Source organism: Strix uralensis, chromosome 29 (assembly GCF_047716275.1).
Source record: "Strix uralensis isolate ZFMK-TIS-50842 chromosome 29, bStrUra1, whole genome shotgun sequence".
Classification (NCBI taxonomy): Eukaryota; Metazoa; Chordata; class Aves; order Strigiformes; family Strigidae; genus Strix; species Strix uralensis.
The window spans coordinates 4,150,410-4,167,295 of NC_134000.1; the positions used below are offsets into that span (position 1 = coordinate 4,150,410).

The following is a 16,886-nucleotide window of genomic DNA, read 5'->3' on the forward strand; positions in this document are numbered from 1 at the left end:
ATATAAGTAAAATGCAGAAAGGCTTAGGTCTTTCTGTCCTTGTGAATCCCGAAATTAGGGTTTTTTTTTTCATTGTTCCTCTTGTTTTGCTTCGCTACAGGTTGTTTTTGCATGTAAGCAAATTCTACTGATTGGTGTGTCTGCTTGCAACTTTGTAAATATTCTAGAACAAGATATGAGAAGACATATTGACCTCTCCCCATCATCTTGGTAGTCAGCTAGAGTCAGCCTGCAGTGTTAGGATAAACATAGAAAGCACACCTTTTTGATAAAATAAAGCTAGCTTTGCCCTCATCCTGATTTTTTTCCTCTTTTTGCAATGTCTATCCCATTACTGAGCTGGTTTGCTGAATTCCTGTGCACACAAGTGAGACTTGAAAGGAAACCTGGAGCTGGGGCTGGAAGGACGATGGCAGTCTCTCAAGAGTAGGAATATTGATGAAACTATCCCTCAGGCATTCTTAATTGCGGGCAGTAAAACTTGAGTCAGTGTAAATAATAAACTGCTGATGGGCACGGGAAGTACAGAGAGGATAGTGCTCCTGGAGACTTAGAGCATTTGAGACTCGAAATATTGGTTTAAGATATATGTAGTAATCACAGCTTCCAATTTTTCTTTCTGTTTTAATTTTTTTTTTTTACCTGAATGTATGTAAGTTAAAGGTTATGAAGAGATTTATGACCAACTAAAAAAAAAAATCAAAACCTCCTCGCTGCTTAGAAAAGAAAAATCTTCTAGGGAATTGAAATGTGATAGTGTAATACCCAAATCTTTTTGCTATCAATGTTTCGTCAGTACGGGATAAATCAATCCAAGGTATTTAGTTTTAGTTTAGTAACTTTCACCTTGTTGCTTAAACAGTGATGCTGTATTTAAGGCTGCCTGTATACTTCAACAATCCAGCTATTTTTAGTGAGTGCTCAATGATGTGAGAATAAAATCCAGACAAACAATTTGACTAATTTTGGTTTTGATGAGAGACATACCACACCCTTTAATTCTTGCAACCCATCTCTCTACAGAGAGGAGGAGAGATAAATGCAACAAGTATAAAAAGTGGCCATATTAGCTCAAGCTGAGACTCTGTGTATTGGAGTATCCTGCTTGCAGCAGTGGCTGTGAGTGGAAGCCTCTGCACGAAGAAAGGAAGAGCAAACACAGGCAATGTCCCTATCTGTCAAGTATTTGCTCTGGTAGCTTGACCTAAGAGGAGAAAATATAATTTCCTTTGCAGGCTGGGGGTGGTGAGGGAACAGATATATGTTGGAATAGAACATCTCTGTAGGATTTTGGCGGTTGGAGTCTGTGGGCATGGTTTTTTGATTTTTTTTTTTTTTAATGATGATGAGCTGTAAGCTTCTAAAATAGCATTTCTTTTTAATGCTTTCAAAATAAGGCTTGAACACCTTTTTTTTTTTTTTTTTTTTCTTCACACCTAAAGAAAAAGTTAAGGAAACACGGAAATTTATTTAACTTCTGACTTTTGATCAAATTGGATTTTCTGCCTAAGTCAGGTATAGGGGTTGGAAAATCTGTCTTCATATAATAGCTTCCAAATAGCACAAAATCAAGGTGATTACAATTTGGATTTCAGCATTGCAGGATTAATTTGAAATCACAGGCTTGAGGCATTGAATTAGAATAAAATTTTAGGCAGAAGTTTGGAATCTAATGGTAAGTCTCCGTTGGAACTAAAAATTTCTACTATGAAAACTGCTTCACTTGCCAAAGAAGTTGGTTAAAAAAAACCAAAGACTGCCACTATATGACATGCCTATCTTTATTTTAGGACTGTTAATACCTAAATATAACAGCTAGTGTGTTTCTCAAACTCTGTGTTGCTTGCTAGACTATGACTGTGAGTTTTAAGATGTAAAGAACAGGAAGAATCTGTTTGTTGTAGTTATGCTGTTGTGCTTTCTCCCTGGAGAAGAGAGGTTTAGGATGAAATAATTATTACTATTTTTCATATGCCTGTTGCAACACGAATGGCTAGACCCTGATCCTATACTTTCTACAAAATGCTTAGAACAGTAGGAATCTGTTTACCATTTGTCTTGAATATAAACTTTGCAAATATTCCAAGAGTTGGCCAATCATTATGTTTTTTCCCCCTCCAGATAGCATGTTCTCTTGCCTGTCTGCTTTTCCACTTTCTTTCATTGTTTGTCTCCTGAAAATCTTTGTGGTAACAAGTAGGCTTCACAACTCCTGGGAGAAAGGTTTATTGAAAAGCCATCGCAGCGCTCTTAGTATTGTACAACTCAACTTGGAAGGTGCTTCAAAGAGTGGTGGTGAGTGCTGGGCTTCCGTGGGAAGAGCTGCCACTGCCCTCTAACAGAGGCACCAGAAGCCACACGTGCTGCTTCACAGTCCCTGCAGTTTGTAGGCCAGCGTATAAATTTACACCACCCATTGATCCTAGCTTTAAGTTAGGACTTGGCCAAGAAAAATGGTGGCTGAGAAATGGGTATGTATTTCCTTCTGATGATTGCTACTAGGGTGTTCATCTGGGCAACGTAGACAGTAACTCCTCAAACTTCATCAGCCAGAGGTGCCAGGTCACACCTGTCTCTGTGAGCCTCTTGGATCACCTTTCATCTTTGCTATGGTCTCACTAATAGCTTTCTCAGTGTGGAAATTGTAGTCTTAAATATGACTTTTCCTTGGTAAAGTCACCGAAAATTAAGAGGAAGCAAGGGGGCTGGGCTGACAAATCACATATGGATTTGGGGTTCACTCAATCAAAACAGGTTAACATAATAAAAAACCAGTGAAACGGTGCAAAAGCCTTTGAGGGACTTTGGGGGGCTTTTGTGTGTGTGTGTGCACACAAGCCAGGTCAGTACTCCCTCTACTAAGCAATAAGCTCATGTGCTTAACTTGAGCTGAATTTCAGAAGTTGTTTTCAGAGGTGTGATACTAACTGACAGGTCATCAAGTTCAGCTGAGTTAGGTGAGGGCCAGAGTGAGAGGGAGTTAAAGTAAGGTTTTGGGGGGGTGGGGGTGATACAGGGAGTGGTGTATCTGCATGGTTCATATTGTTTTGTGAACTGCCTTGGTTTTAAGCATCGTGTGGGAATATGAACAAAGATGTTTGTAAGACTGTAGGAGTCAGGGGAGTGATGAGATGTTTTGTCCGAAATGCTACATGTGCTGCCCGCCTGGGGGAAAAAAACCAAACCCAAAAAGCAACCAACCCTTGGAATTGCAAAGGATGGTTTTTTTCCTCTTGATTAATGTGAAAGAAATTAGCAGGTGGTATGGGGTAACACATATGTAAGGACAGATGAGGTAGCTCAGAGGTCCTTGCCTGCACCTTTGGGATTATGATGAGCAGTACTTGGAAGATACAATTAACAATAACTTCTTCTTGCACAATGCTTAATCTTTTTCTCCTCTTCTTTAACATTTAATCTGTGTCATGGAAATGGAAATTAGAATGCAAGTCAGTTTAATTCCTTCTGCTGTTGTTGCAGTCCCATGGATTGTAAACATTAGATGTGTGAATTGGTTTCACTAGCTTTGGCGTAACCTCTTTTGATGTACTCAAGAGATTCTGACTGCACCTAGAAAAACAGCTTTAAGGTGGTGGAAAAGGCTGTCCACAGTGGACTTTGGTCTAGACATGAGGTCTGTCTTGTGAAAGCTTAGCTGACTAGCTAGAACTATAAATGTTACATCACTGACAAAATATTCTGAGAATGGCCAAATTACCCATGTCACAGTCTTAGAAAGAAGAACATGAACCATTAGCTCCACTAGTAGGTGTTCCGGGACGATGTGTTCGCCAAACAGAAGGTACCAATTGAGTGGCAGGCCTGTGGCATTTTGGACACTGCACAAGGTGGAAAAGGTTTGTGACAAGAGTGTTCAAGTGAATAGAGCAAAGTCAATATGAAGGACAGTTAAACACATGAAGGCTTCTCAGCATGAAGAAATGAGTCCAGGCAGGTTATGACAGAAGCCTATGAAGCTGTGAGTGGCGTACCCAAGCGCGCAGAGTGTTTCTGTCTCTGACCTGTGCTTATGGCTGGGATGGTGTACTTGGGAACTACCACTGGTTGCTTCCCTTGATCTGATGGCTGTCTATGACAGTGACCAACACAGGCAAAATTTTGGCTAGATAGACCTTCAATCCAAGCTACTATGGCTGCTCATGTTCCTACATCTAGGCTCGGTTATGTTTGTGGATGAATGAGAATGCTGTTTTCTTTACTTATGGAGCTTAAACAGAAACACAAGGAGTCATGCAGTGTTGGGAATAGGATGGGTTGTGGAGAAGAGACGAAATATAATTGCAACAAAGAAAAAAGTTACCATTTACAATGTCTCCTGTTAGTTCTGTGGACTTTTGTATAAATAAATCACTTTAGATTGAAATTATAATGCAAATTAAGCTGAAAAAGTGAACAAAAGCCCAAGTGACTATGTGTGATTAGTGGCACAGGGCTAGTCTTCCATCTTCTGAAACAGTTCCCTACCGTGCCCTATATTTCTCTTGCCAGATACCATGGAGATCCAGTCTTTTTGTGCTGTGTGGTTTTGCAAGTTCACTGGCTGTCTAAACTGCAGGGTTTACTTACCTGTGGAAGGCTTTTACTCAGTATTAAATACTGTGGCAACAGTGCTTATGGACACAGCCAGATTAGATTGCAGTCCTCTCTGCTAAAGTAACAGTAATACTGCTATGGTCGGTGCATGCAGGCTCCCTTGCCAGCTAGCCTATGGATGGGCTATCTAAAGCCACACCAGTGTTTCCATCTCTGTGCTTGTTCAATCACAGTTTAGTTGCTAGAACTTGCTGTGGTAGCTCTTTTTGTGATATGAAGCAGCAAACTCATTTCACGTAGCTCATTAAAATAGGGAGCTCTATCAAGTCTATTTGGTTACTCAGACCTATGAACTGGTTCCTTACCACTCCCACATAGTTATAATTTACTGTAGTATTCCCCAAGCTGCTTCTGACGAATGGTTTATTTTTGCTTTCAGGTTCCTGAAGGAGTCTGAAAGTGTTGTGTGCAGCAAAAAGCCAGAATTATGGATGCCAGGTGAGACAGCAGTGCTTGCATCCTGAGCCTGATGCAAAGGGTCTGAATTACCCGTGTGAAAGCAACGCCAGTAGGAGCGTTTTCATATTTCATGGGAGTGAATTACAGGTAGGACTTGTACTTGTCACAACAGAATACCCAGGTCCATGCAGAAATGCTGGTCAGCTACTTGAACAATACATGGAAACTCTGTTTAGGCTGTTGGGCTGAGAACTCTAAACTCATTTCACAAGTGAAAGGTTGCATCAGAACAACTCTCAGTAAAGGAGGGAATTTCAAGCACCTTCATCAATGCGGTGCTGGATGTCTGCCTCCACTGACTTGATAAATTTTTATTTTCCTGCCAGAAATCCTTTCTTTTCTAAAAATACTTGATTCTGCATATTGCTGTCTAATCTAGAGATGGATAATATAGTGCTGATTTTAAAAGCCTGGCTGGTACAGGATATAAGAATGACTTCTAAAATAGGGCTAAAATGAGTTGCTTTGGAACAAATTTTCTAACATAACGCGCTCTTCTGGGTGTAATGTGGTTTCTACACCCCACCCCCTCACCCTGTAACCACTACTGCCATCCTAATCTTCTAGACCATTTAGCACCCTCCTCTTATCCTAAGTAAAATACAATTGCTGGCTCTGATATTCATTAAGTGATAATCCAGATTAATTCAGCCTCTGATGTGGAAAGAGGTCCTAATTCAGCTGCAGAGAAATCCAGATCGCCCCATGGAAAAATGCACACAGACACATCGGCACGTACACACACGCGCACACTGGATGTAGAATGCCTCAAAGAAACTGTAGCTAACCACCTTATTAGTATTCCTCCCTCCTCTGTGTTTCACTTGCAGCAACAGAGGGCTGAGCAAAATGCAGTAGAACAGGGACAGAGACAGAGCTGGCAATCATCTCGGTGCAGGCTGCTGAATGTAGGGGGTGGGGGGGATGCAGCAAAGCAAGATTAATAACCTTGCCATAATCCTGGGCACCCTGGAAGGAGATACCTCTGGTGACTGAGCTGTTCTTGTCTTGATTAATTGGACTGGGTGAATGAGTGGCTGGCAATCCACCTGCTTTGGAGGCGACCCCCTGGTTTTGCCGCTCTCTGAATCCTCTACCCATCTGGGAAGGTAACAGTGAGACGGACCATCTGCAGCACACAGCAGCTATTGGAGGCTACTCCTGACAGTTTGCACTACAGTTTTTTGGTGAGCAAGAAGCCAGGTATATTGTACAGTAGGCTATTTCTGTGCTCAAGCTACTGAATTCCACAATCTGGTCCTTCAGCAACCCCCTACGCTCCCTTTCCCAATCGCCTTTGAGTTCTGGGCTTACTTTTGGCATCGTCTCCTGGACGCATTTTTGCTGGGGATGGAAGAGCAATAAATGGAACCTCTGAAAACTAATTGTTTTGCTTCGGTGTGAATCGCGGAAGAGAAAAGCGGGGAGAATCAAATCCCGCTGGAGGAATTTAAATCTCTTCCTGAGAAGTTTACAGAGGGACCGTACAAAAGGTAAGTCCAGGGGTTTGTCTACCCCTTCTGTTTGTTTTCTGCTTGTTGGAGCTGGGGAAAAAAAAGCGAAAACAGGAGTACTGGCTGCCTATGCAGCGTGGTGTTTGTAAAGTCTGTGTCATTTGTATCCCCTTTTTATTTCCTTGTTTGTTTTCCGTATTTTTTTTTTTTTCTTTCCCCCCTGCCATTTGCACAGTAAAAATGCTTGCAAAATAACCCTCTCTAGTGCTGGAAAACCTGAGTTAAACAGCACTAGAAAGCTCCTTTCATTTCAAAGGTCTCAGAATTTCTAGGGAGAGAATTCTTTTTATCAAACTAACTGAAATACTGGGAAAGTATCTAGAATAGGCAAGAAGTGTAGCTCATACAACATCTTCAATAGAAATCTCCATATTTTCATAAATCTTGTCTAGTTTTTCCCTCTGCATTTCAGTCAGCTCTGGAATGATGAATATGTAAGTAAAAAGCTGCTTCTGCTGCTGTTAGCGGAAGTAGAAGGTAGCAGAATGGAAATTTGAGGATTTGTGCATCACTTATGTGAAGTTCATCCGTTTGCTTCTCATTAACCTTTTGAATGCTGCTGCTTTCTCTCTTTTTTTTTTTTTTTTTTTTTTTCCCCCCGGCTACAGAATTTATGAAATATGTAAGGCCAAACAGTAACAACTCATGCGGAACAGAGAGCCAATCCCAAATTAGTTCTTGGGGGCACTTCATTTTGGGGATGAAGGTACTACCAAGTGCTCAGGTGACCAAAGTAAACGTCTGGTCCAGCATGGTTCATGGCACTCCAGTATTTCTGGAGATCTATCAGTCATAGGCTGTGGTGCTACTCAGTGTTTAAACCTGGCACTTATCCTCCCCCCGCCCCCCCCAATGCAGTTTCTGCAGGAACAGTATGACTGTTGTAGCCTTTCCCATCTTCCCATTAAATAAGAGAAATAAAATACCATCGCATTGCAATAGAATCAGAGCTCTTGTAGTTGAGCATTTTTTATTGCTGCACTGATAGTACTTAGCATTCCCAAGGAGGTGAGAAAACCATCTGTAAATACATTTCAAAGATGCTTCGTTCTCCAAATGGAATTGCTAGGTACTCATTCCTTCTCAATTATGTGAATATGAATGACTAATATTGAAGGATGTGGTATCTATTTGAAAGACTCCATAGCTGGTTATTTAGTGTAAAAAGACGTGGTTCAAAATACAGTCCTTCTACTGAATGATCAGATGTTAAAGATCTTGTATTTGTATGTATACATATGTAATGTATGTAAAGAAAAGGGGACTTACGTCAGATTTATAAATACAAGGACACATCAAACAGGACGGACCTTTGATCCGTTTGGTACAAAGAAGTGTAATGACCCTTCTTGTAATAGATCCTGTGTTGTAAAGCTAAAAACTTAATGAAAAGGCTCTGCTTCGGAGTAATCAAATCACTTTATGTTATTGCATCCTGTCAGTCCGTCCCTCTGTTTCCCACCGGTTTTGCATAATAGCTTTAAAGAGGGATTACGGAAGAAAAGAGAACTGGTTATAGGTGTGCTTCCCCTCATTTTCTGGAAGTGATGTTCTGTGTTGCATGTGCCTTTACTCTTTATGATTATGACAGACAAATCTCTGCCTGGGCAGGATGTAGTTTGCCATAGTTTTCCCTCACTGTACTTTGCTCAAGCCCCATCGCATGCAGCAGATTAATTCATTTCACCAGGCAATGAGCTATGCTCTCTTTTAACTGTGGGGAACAGTCTGTGTGTAATGAGGGCTTAAAAAAAAATAAAAAATAAACGGGGTGTATGTGGAGAGATGATAACTCATGGTTTTTAGAGCCTTACCCTGGTTTTAGAATTGAAGTATGTAATGAGACCATCAAAGCAAAGCTGTTGACTGGATGAAAGGAGGGGGAAAATGTTCTGCCTGGAGATTAAACACTTTCATGTTCTGGGGAAAAACATGACACATTTGCTCCAGTAGTATTTCTACATATTCTGATGTGTAGGGTATAATTTAGCAGTGCTGTCCTAAACAGGGGGGGCGGGGAGTCACCTGTATGCTGCAAAAGATAGATGTCACTGCTCTCTTGATATGGTGTCCAGATGTTGTTAATCATCTCTCTCTGTTGATCATCAAGCCTACAGAAGTGAGACTGGTGTGGAATTTTTTGCATGTAGTTATCTCCTTATATACTGCAGGCTAAAGCAAATGGTGGTTGTTTTACAGCTTAACAGATTCAATGAAGAGAAAATCTCGTGCTTCCCTCTCCAACCCCACCTAAGCATTTTTGTTGGTTTAGTAGATTTTGATTAGAACTTTTACTGGATTTCAATTCTGACTTTCCAAGTATGCTGACATATTTCCTATTCTTTGTTTGTATGTCTTATACACAATATTGTGTAGAACATAACATGTTATATCACAGAATCAGTTTTGGTTTCTAATACCATTGCTATTCTTATGGCAAGAATGGAAATGGATAAAACTCAGTGCTAGCAGGTTTTATGTGGGAACAGGTTTTAGCGCCAGTTGGACCATGTGTGGGTTTTCTTAATGTTCAGTTAAAAAAACTGTGAAAAGAATGTCAAGTGGTTCATTTTAGTGGCCCTTCCATTTTAATTGCGTTTCATAATGTAACACCCCATACACCCTCAGTCTCACCTAATGGGGAAAAATCCTTTCTTCTCTGTACTGTTTGGGTGCTTTTATGCTCAAGCCACTGCACGTTGTTCGTCTTGCTGAAATATGAAGGGAAGACCTACATGGGTCTTGCAGTGAGTCTAAAGTCTCTCAGCAGGAATATGGGTACAATGAGATTCTCAGGAGCTGAATTATCTAAATGTTGTTTTACGAATAAGCGGAGACAAAGAAGACTGAAATTTCTTTTTCACTTCCAGTTAATTGAGCAGCTTCTTTTTCTCGTTGCTCAAGTGAGCCAACCAGGCACGAAGCTTCTCCAGCACATGTTTCTGTGTTCTAAGACCCAGGGTATTTTACACATGAATTCCTTCTTCTGAAACAAGCTGGGCTGACAACTGGTAAGTCAATCTTGGAGCTCTGCAGCGACGTGCGAGCAAGGGGAGGATGGGAGAGAGGAGATGTACCAGCAATTCCAGGACTTGAACCAAAAGAACAAGCTCTGTGGGATGGCAGAACACATCGGTTTGGTTGCTGACTCATCGTGTTGGTCTGCAATATTATCTTACACTAATGTGATGACACTGAGCCTGGCTTTGAAATAAGGAGCCAGAAAAGAATAGTTTATCAATAAACACACGCTGCTTATGAATGTGTACTTCTCTAATGACAAGTGGTACGATTACTGGAAATTCCTGCGGGTAGAGTTAGTGTTCTTAAATCTCTTACTTTAAGAGAACTAATAGTAAGTAAAATTTACTGCTTTTAGACACTTAAGAAAAAAAAATGAAATTATAAATGTATCCTTTCAGTGAACAAGTTAGTTGACCGCTGTAAATAGCTTCCCCCCCCCCCCCCCCCACATTGCTTTCCTTCACATTTCTTTCCATTCCATGTCAAAGAATAAGGTTTAGGAATGGGGGAGACTCAGAACCCAAAGTTCCAGTTCCTGGGCTGGCAAGCAACCATGTTAGATAAACTCGAAAACTCTTAAGCCCATTAATTTTCCTCCTTCAGTACTCCTACTTGGAAGTGTGAAAATGAATTTTGTCTAGGAGATGATTGTTTAATTTCTTAGCTTTTCAAAAGGACAATTACTTAGGTTGTTTAGGGAAGACAGCCTTTGTGGTGCTATCTGTTATTTTCACCTTCCAGATTGAGGCCAAGAAGGCATCAAGAAGGCCAAGAAGGCATGCGGATTGAGGCCAAGTAGTAAGAGTTCCTTATTTTTTTATGAAATGAATGCAAAAGGTCATATATTTTTGTTGAGTTGTACGACAAAAAAACATGAGAAAATGTTGACTGAGACACTGTAGCTTTCAGGAGTGGTCCAAAAGAGGAGTGTTGAGAGCGTGGTATACATACACAGGTATTTGCTTCTCGAGGCTGTTACTGTTCAGCCTGCTAAGATAGCGATGTTGACGTTCTCAGAGTTAAGATTCAAATGCCTAAGTGGTATGCTGAGTTTTCCACAGCTATTTCATACTGCTGAGGAGGAAACTTCCTGCTTCTGTAAGTCTCAAAATCTGCAAGATGCTGCCGTGTGAGAAGAGCTCTTGCTGCCAAACTTGAGTGGTTACGTAAGGTAGAAGCCTATTGATCCTGGAGGAGGGTGGTGGGCAGAGATTTCTTCAGAAACTGGAGACTTTCTTTCTCAGAACATATACTGCAGAGGCAGAATTGTAGCAAGGAATCTAGGTCTCTTCTTGGTGCATATTGAAGAAACTTTTAGTACGGACAACAGTTACAGTCAGCTGGCCATCAGTAGTAGGTATTCTGTTCGTACTCAGTGCATGCAAAGGCTAGCAGAAGCATCAGTGTAAAACAAAAGCATGCTTAAATGAGGCTCATAACTGCAAATGTAAAGGGCTTCTGTAGCTGCATTTTTGACACAGCTTTGAGATTGCAACCCACGGCAGGGAGCTTTTTCCGTGAGGGCCATTATTTGAACCTCTTCGATAATTTAAGGTGTCGTTTTGGTAGGTTGAATTTATGTCAAGTGCTCATGAAGTCCAGCACGTACTGGGAATTCAGATTGTCAGTTCCAGTCCTGTCCTTCATCCTGTTTACAAGAGTAAGAACAGGGTTATATCCTCTGTCCAGCTTCTCTGAAATAACTGAGTTGGTATGAAGGATACAGGCAAGTGAAGTGGGAGGCCAGAAACTTTTCTCCGCAAATGTTTGCTTAATTTGATTTAACTGCCTGGGGGAGCAAAAGAGTCCTCCCCCTTCTATTGCTTAGTTGTAGGAGAAAATTTTACCAGTGCAACATGGGGCTATCAAGCAGTGGGCATATTTTCCATATAAACTTGGCTTTCTTTTTCTAATCTATCTACCAGTATATAATCTTTACTGTTTTTTCTGCTTTCCCAGAAAGAAATTAGCAAATGAGAAAGAAAAGCAACACTTCTGCACTACGTATGTGGTGGATCACAAGCTTATTAAACCAAAAAGACTGAGTTTTGGTATTATTAGGTAAAGCTAGACAGCACTTTGTGTGATTTTTTTATTTTTCCCCTCACCCCCCCTTATCGATCATCAGTTAAGTTGTTGAAAGCATCATGCAGCTTCTAGTTGAAGGGACAAAGAGAAGGTGAATGTTCTCAGATGAGGCCTTTCTACAGCAGCGCTCACATTGAGGCTGCCTTTGTTTCAACCTATTTTTATTTATAGGCTTTTCTCTGGAGCTACTCACTATAACTGTGTATTTCATGTAAACCTATAAATCTTCACTATACCCTCAGTTATTTCAGGAAGAAAACGAGGCGCTTCGAAGCTAAATGATCTACCTACAATTTACTTAAAACCTGCAAGAGCCTTCTGGAAAGCACAGGATTCAATAGTAAAAACTGGAGAGAAAGGAGTGGAATGGGTGAACTTGAAGTAAGAAGGAAAAATAGTGCAGAGATTACCCCAAAGGTAGTTTCATATTCTTGTAAGGGTACTAGCAGGGATTGCATTGTACAGACTGCACGTGGAAGAAAATTTTACATGTAGTGAAGGTGTATTTTAGCAGTTTGGGTGGAGAAAAATGGGTTGTAGAATGTTCTTTTAAGAATCTCAAGCATATGCTTCAGAAATTCCACTTAGTCAGGTCCCAGGTCTGCATTTTTATTTTGAACAAGGGTAGATAGAGCAAGGCTAATAACAGGAGTGGCATTATCAGAACTCCATAAGGGATTTGGATGTCTCCTGAAAAAGCTTTGAAAATATAAGCCTTGGACTTTGATAGGAAATTTGAGCTACAGTTCCTTAAGCAAAGGAATATATATTTAGTAAGAATAAATATCAAGGAAGAACATATCTTCCCAGGAATACTGCCTCACCACAGACAATTATTGTATTGCAACGGGATTGTAAATATTAAAGTCATGTGCTTTTTCTGTTCAACCATGTAATAATTTCTCTCAGGTGGAAGTGCAATCTAGTTCTGAAAACAAAGGAGAGACACAGTTTAGACCACGTTTGGGCAAAAGGAGTGTGTGAACTGGAGAAGGGTGCAGGCCCAGGAAAACAAGGTGTTTTGTATGGTTAGAAGTTTATATGGCTATGTGCTAAACTTGAATTTAGATGGCATAGTTGGGAGAATGATGGGAGTGATAGGTTCACAATAGTTAACATTTGCATCAGCTGAATTGAGGAAGTCTGAAGTAAACTGAGGCATGCAGAGAGATAATTTATATGTAGGCATGCAGGAGCTTAAGTATCCAGAGATAGCATTCAAATGAAATGACCGGTGCATTGACGATTTGTATCATAAAGGAAATATGAAGTAATTTAACGGAATGGGGAGGTATTTTAATTCATTTCTGAAAAACCAAGTGTGATTTCTGGAGTTCAGAAAGCTAGACCTTAGAATATTTGTCTGTGGCAATGTTTATGTAATCACCCACGTGTCTTCCAATGAAAACTGTAAGTCAAAACTGTGTAAGCTTTGAAGATTTTTAGTGACTAAAGAAACTAGCGAATTGCTTTATATTATCAGCTCTAGAATATGCAAAGGAATTGGGCGGAGTTAATGTATGGCTGGGTTAATGTAACCTGTTGTCTGGCAGTAAGTACCAAGCATTTTCTTCCTCCGCTTCATGTTTCATATCACGCCTGGTCCACATGGGCTTTTTGCCTCTGAAATTTCAGTGGATGCTTGCAGTGGCGTGGGCTGTGTGTAAGAGCGCTGCTCAGAGGCACCTCTTGTTTCCCCCTGACCTGCAGCAGAGCATCTGTACTATTTACTGGAGAACAAAGTGGCCTCAGGGAACCAAAAGATTGCCCTAGCCCTTCTTGGCTCTGTCCTGCCCTGCAACTACCGTGCAATTTAGCTGAGTAGTAAGGGAGAGTATAGCCTGACTTGTTAGCTTTCCTTTTCCTCCTTTGTCATTGATATTCAAGGCTTGCTGCAGTAACCTGATGCCCTCCTTTTACAGAAGTCACAACCCTTTCAAATCACAAAAGATCCCTTCAAACTGGGATTCCCTTGACAATCAGCTTTATAGTTTAAGCAGCTTTATGCAATACTGAAAACTGTGACAGTTGAGAGAGGTAACTAGGAGACTCCTTGTAATATAAACACTTGGCTTGGGAATGTGTGCTTAAGGGTCTTAAACTGCCTAAAAGAGTCTCTTAATCTGCCTTAATTCTTAGTATATTTTTTTTTTTTTCTGCAGTAGGTGGAGATGCAAGATCTTTCTTTTTATTTAGATGAATAGAGAAGTTCCACACCTATCTCCAGATAGATCAACTCCATTCTGTAGTACGCAGGCTTGGAATACCTCCTTCTGATACATGAATTGTCAAAAGTTGGGAGTTACTGCTTTACATTTGTCCCTGTTGAGAGACATGCATCTCTGCATTTCTACCTACATCTGAACTTTTTCCTCTCAAGGGGAATATTTGCCACCAGGCAAGTAGTGTTAATTACGCTGCTTTCCTGGATGGGAAGTGTTAGACCAGAAGTTTAGAAAGAGAGGGTGGAATTTCCTTGATCCCATGAGTTTCTTGTTGTGAAGACTTGTGTGAAACATTCCAAGAGTATTAGCTTTAAGTCTATTTATGAGACACCTTATTTATCATATGGGATGTATATGTTCTACTAGACATGTCTACAGAATGTAGAAAGTCAGGGAAACTTAATGTCTGTCCAAAATACTTACATTTATGTAATGTAATTTCCCATTTTAAGACCAAAGCTTTGCTGCAAATCATGAGCATTTCCAGATTATCCCATCTGGAACTTAACGAAAGCTTTTGAGGTCTAGCAGTGGAGAAGCCTAACTTATCTCATCATTATCTGTTTGTGACATGAGCTTACATCTTTGTCTCTTCCTAGGGATGAGGCAGTTTGAAGACTTTCTAGTCTTGTCAGTAGGAGATAGTTTTCCTTCCCCACCCCTTCCTTTTTCTTTACACTTTCAGATATGGGGAGGGAAACTTCATGAGCAAAATGTTATAAAGTGATGGTCTTGAGGATGCAGAGGAAGTAGAAATGGGTAAAGCTACTCTGTTATTCATAAATGTTTACTTTGCTAGTGGAAGTGAGTTTTGTGTTATATTGAAGGAGGAGAACGTGGGTTTTGGAAAGTCATGATTCTTCTAAATCTATGAATATTTGGGAAAATTCCACCTATTTCTAAATGTAACATAAATACTTATTTCCTAAGGTTATTCTGTCCAGGTTAAATGTCTGTTGTACAAAGAAAGTGCTTTCTCTTTTTATCAGAAACGATGCCTGAGGTTTTAACACTTAAATTCTTTTACTTCTGAATGTTGCTGATGGTTGTCTCTTTCCATATTGTTTAACTGTAATTGGCGTACTAGAAGGCCGCTTTTGTGATCTTGTCCAGGCCCTCGGGCAATGGAAATGAGTAGGTAGTTCCAATAAGGATGTCAGTTTATAAGAATAAGCATTTGGCCTCTAGTTGTTGTTCTACAAATTGTTGTCTAAATGGTACTTTTCAAATGCAGGTGTATTTCTGCAATCACTTCAGGCTTAGGCATGTTTAATTATTTAAGGATAGCAGTAAGCAGTACAAGAAGCAGTAGAGGAAAGGTCACTGGAGGAAGAAGAGCATGTCTTCTGCAAAAGGCCCTGATGTTGCTTTTGATTTTAGTAGGTTAACACAGATACTAGAAAACATTAAGAATTTAAGATCACACAGGCTCTATACCACTGTTAGTAATGGGACTGGAAATTGCCCTCTGTTAGTGTAATACTCTGTTTAAATTTTTAATATTACAAAAGAAAGAAAATGCTTTAATTGTGTTAGTTGCTAAAACAAATGATGAATAAGCGCCTACTTTTTACGGAAACTATCTTGTTAGGAGGTAATACCTCTTAAACAGCTAATACAGTTAGAAAAAGCAAAAGCCATCATAGCTACACTAAAATGTTTTGGGCAAGATCACTAGTGTGAAGCTATGGTTTGTTTTGTTTTTTTTTTTTTTTTTTTAACATTACATCTTAAGGTCTTCTACTTGAGCTCCAGCATTTTTTTGCAGTTCTCTAGAGTCTCGATTTTATTTTTATGACTTGAGGTTAATATTGAGAAGGAGTTGATGTGTGGGTGATATGAAATGAAACAAATGTTTTTTGCCCCTGCTTTTGCCACAGACTGGAAGTCTTGAATTCCACTGTTTATGTAGACTTTGTCACCCAACAAAAGAAAATAATACACCTAGTCAATACTCTTGTTGCCATTAGACATACTAAGCCCCAATCGAATAGGCAATATGCACTGCCTTTAAATCTAGGGTAGTGCTCTGGCCCTTTTGGAGGGAGCAGGCGCTTCCTGTGCCTGTTGACATGATGAAAGTTGAGGTAGCTGTGGTGAGAACAGCCTTACACTTGATCTACTGTAACCATATGCAGTTACTCTGTGATCTGTCTTACTTCCTTTGCTTTCTCTATGACCTGTTTTCCTGTAGGGTAAAGAATGTATAGATTTATATACTGTATAGGCTACTAAAACTGTTATTGAGCTATTGCATTAAGCTGGCAAATTGATCCCCCAGTGCATGGCTGCTACCCCTCAGGATAGAAATGAGAAGCTTCCCACCACCACCTTGTGTACTCCTGACACTTGTGCTATTTCTGATTAACTTGTTTTCTCTGTATTACAGTAACAAATATCTTTAATGGCATTTCATTATACATACAATACCCTGAGTTTCATAAGATGAAGAAATGCTTTTACTTTCCTGGGCTTTCAATCTCTACTTGTAGGCACTCAGCAAGCAGTAATCATTTTTTTGAATTTATTGTTGAATGGCTGTTAAAATTCAGTCATTTTGTGAGACAAAGCAATACCTCCCTTCTGAGATCATGCTATTTAACTTGGTAGAACTGGGACAAAACAGGATGCACAATCAATGCAACGCGGTAAGGGTCAAGGCTGTGGTTCAGATGTATGATCTTTTGCTACGTGTGACCTTTAAAGCCAAAATTTTATTAAGCTGCTCCTCCACAGGCAGGAGCGAGGATCAGAACACTGGCATTGCCTTGCTGCTGCCTTCTGCATTACCTTCAGTGGCCAAATAAGTTTAAAAATTATACTGCAGCAGTGCAGGACAGAGATGACAGAGATGACAGAGACATGGATCAATTGGAGATGCCCACATCTGAACTATCTGCACCGAGCCCTGGCTAGAACTGCTTCAACTGACTTTCGTGTTGGATGACAGGACAATAAAGTG

At 40.2% G+C, this 16,886-nt stretch overlaps 1 protein-coding gene across 1 annotated transcript in view; it reads left to right on the top strand.

Annotated features, from left to right (window-relative positions):
- The first annotated feature begins 6,180 nt into the window (after nucleotides 1-6,180).
- The window catches only part of LRRC4C (leucine rich repeat containing 4C), a 517,448-nt gene continuing 506,742 nt past the window's right edge, over nucleotides 6,181-16,886 (top strand). Inside the window, exon 1 of the mRNA XM_074852551.1 lies at nucleotides 6,181-6,566. The gene's annotated coding sequence lies outside the window, so the exon portion shown is untranslated. The remainder of the gene's footprint in view (nucleotides 6,567-16,886) is intronic.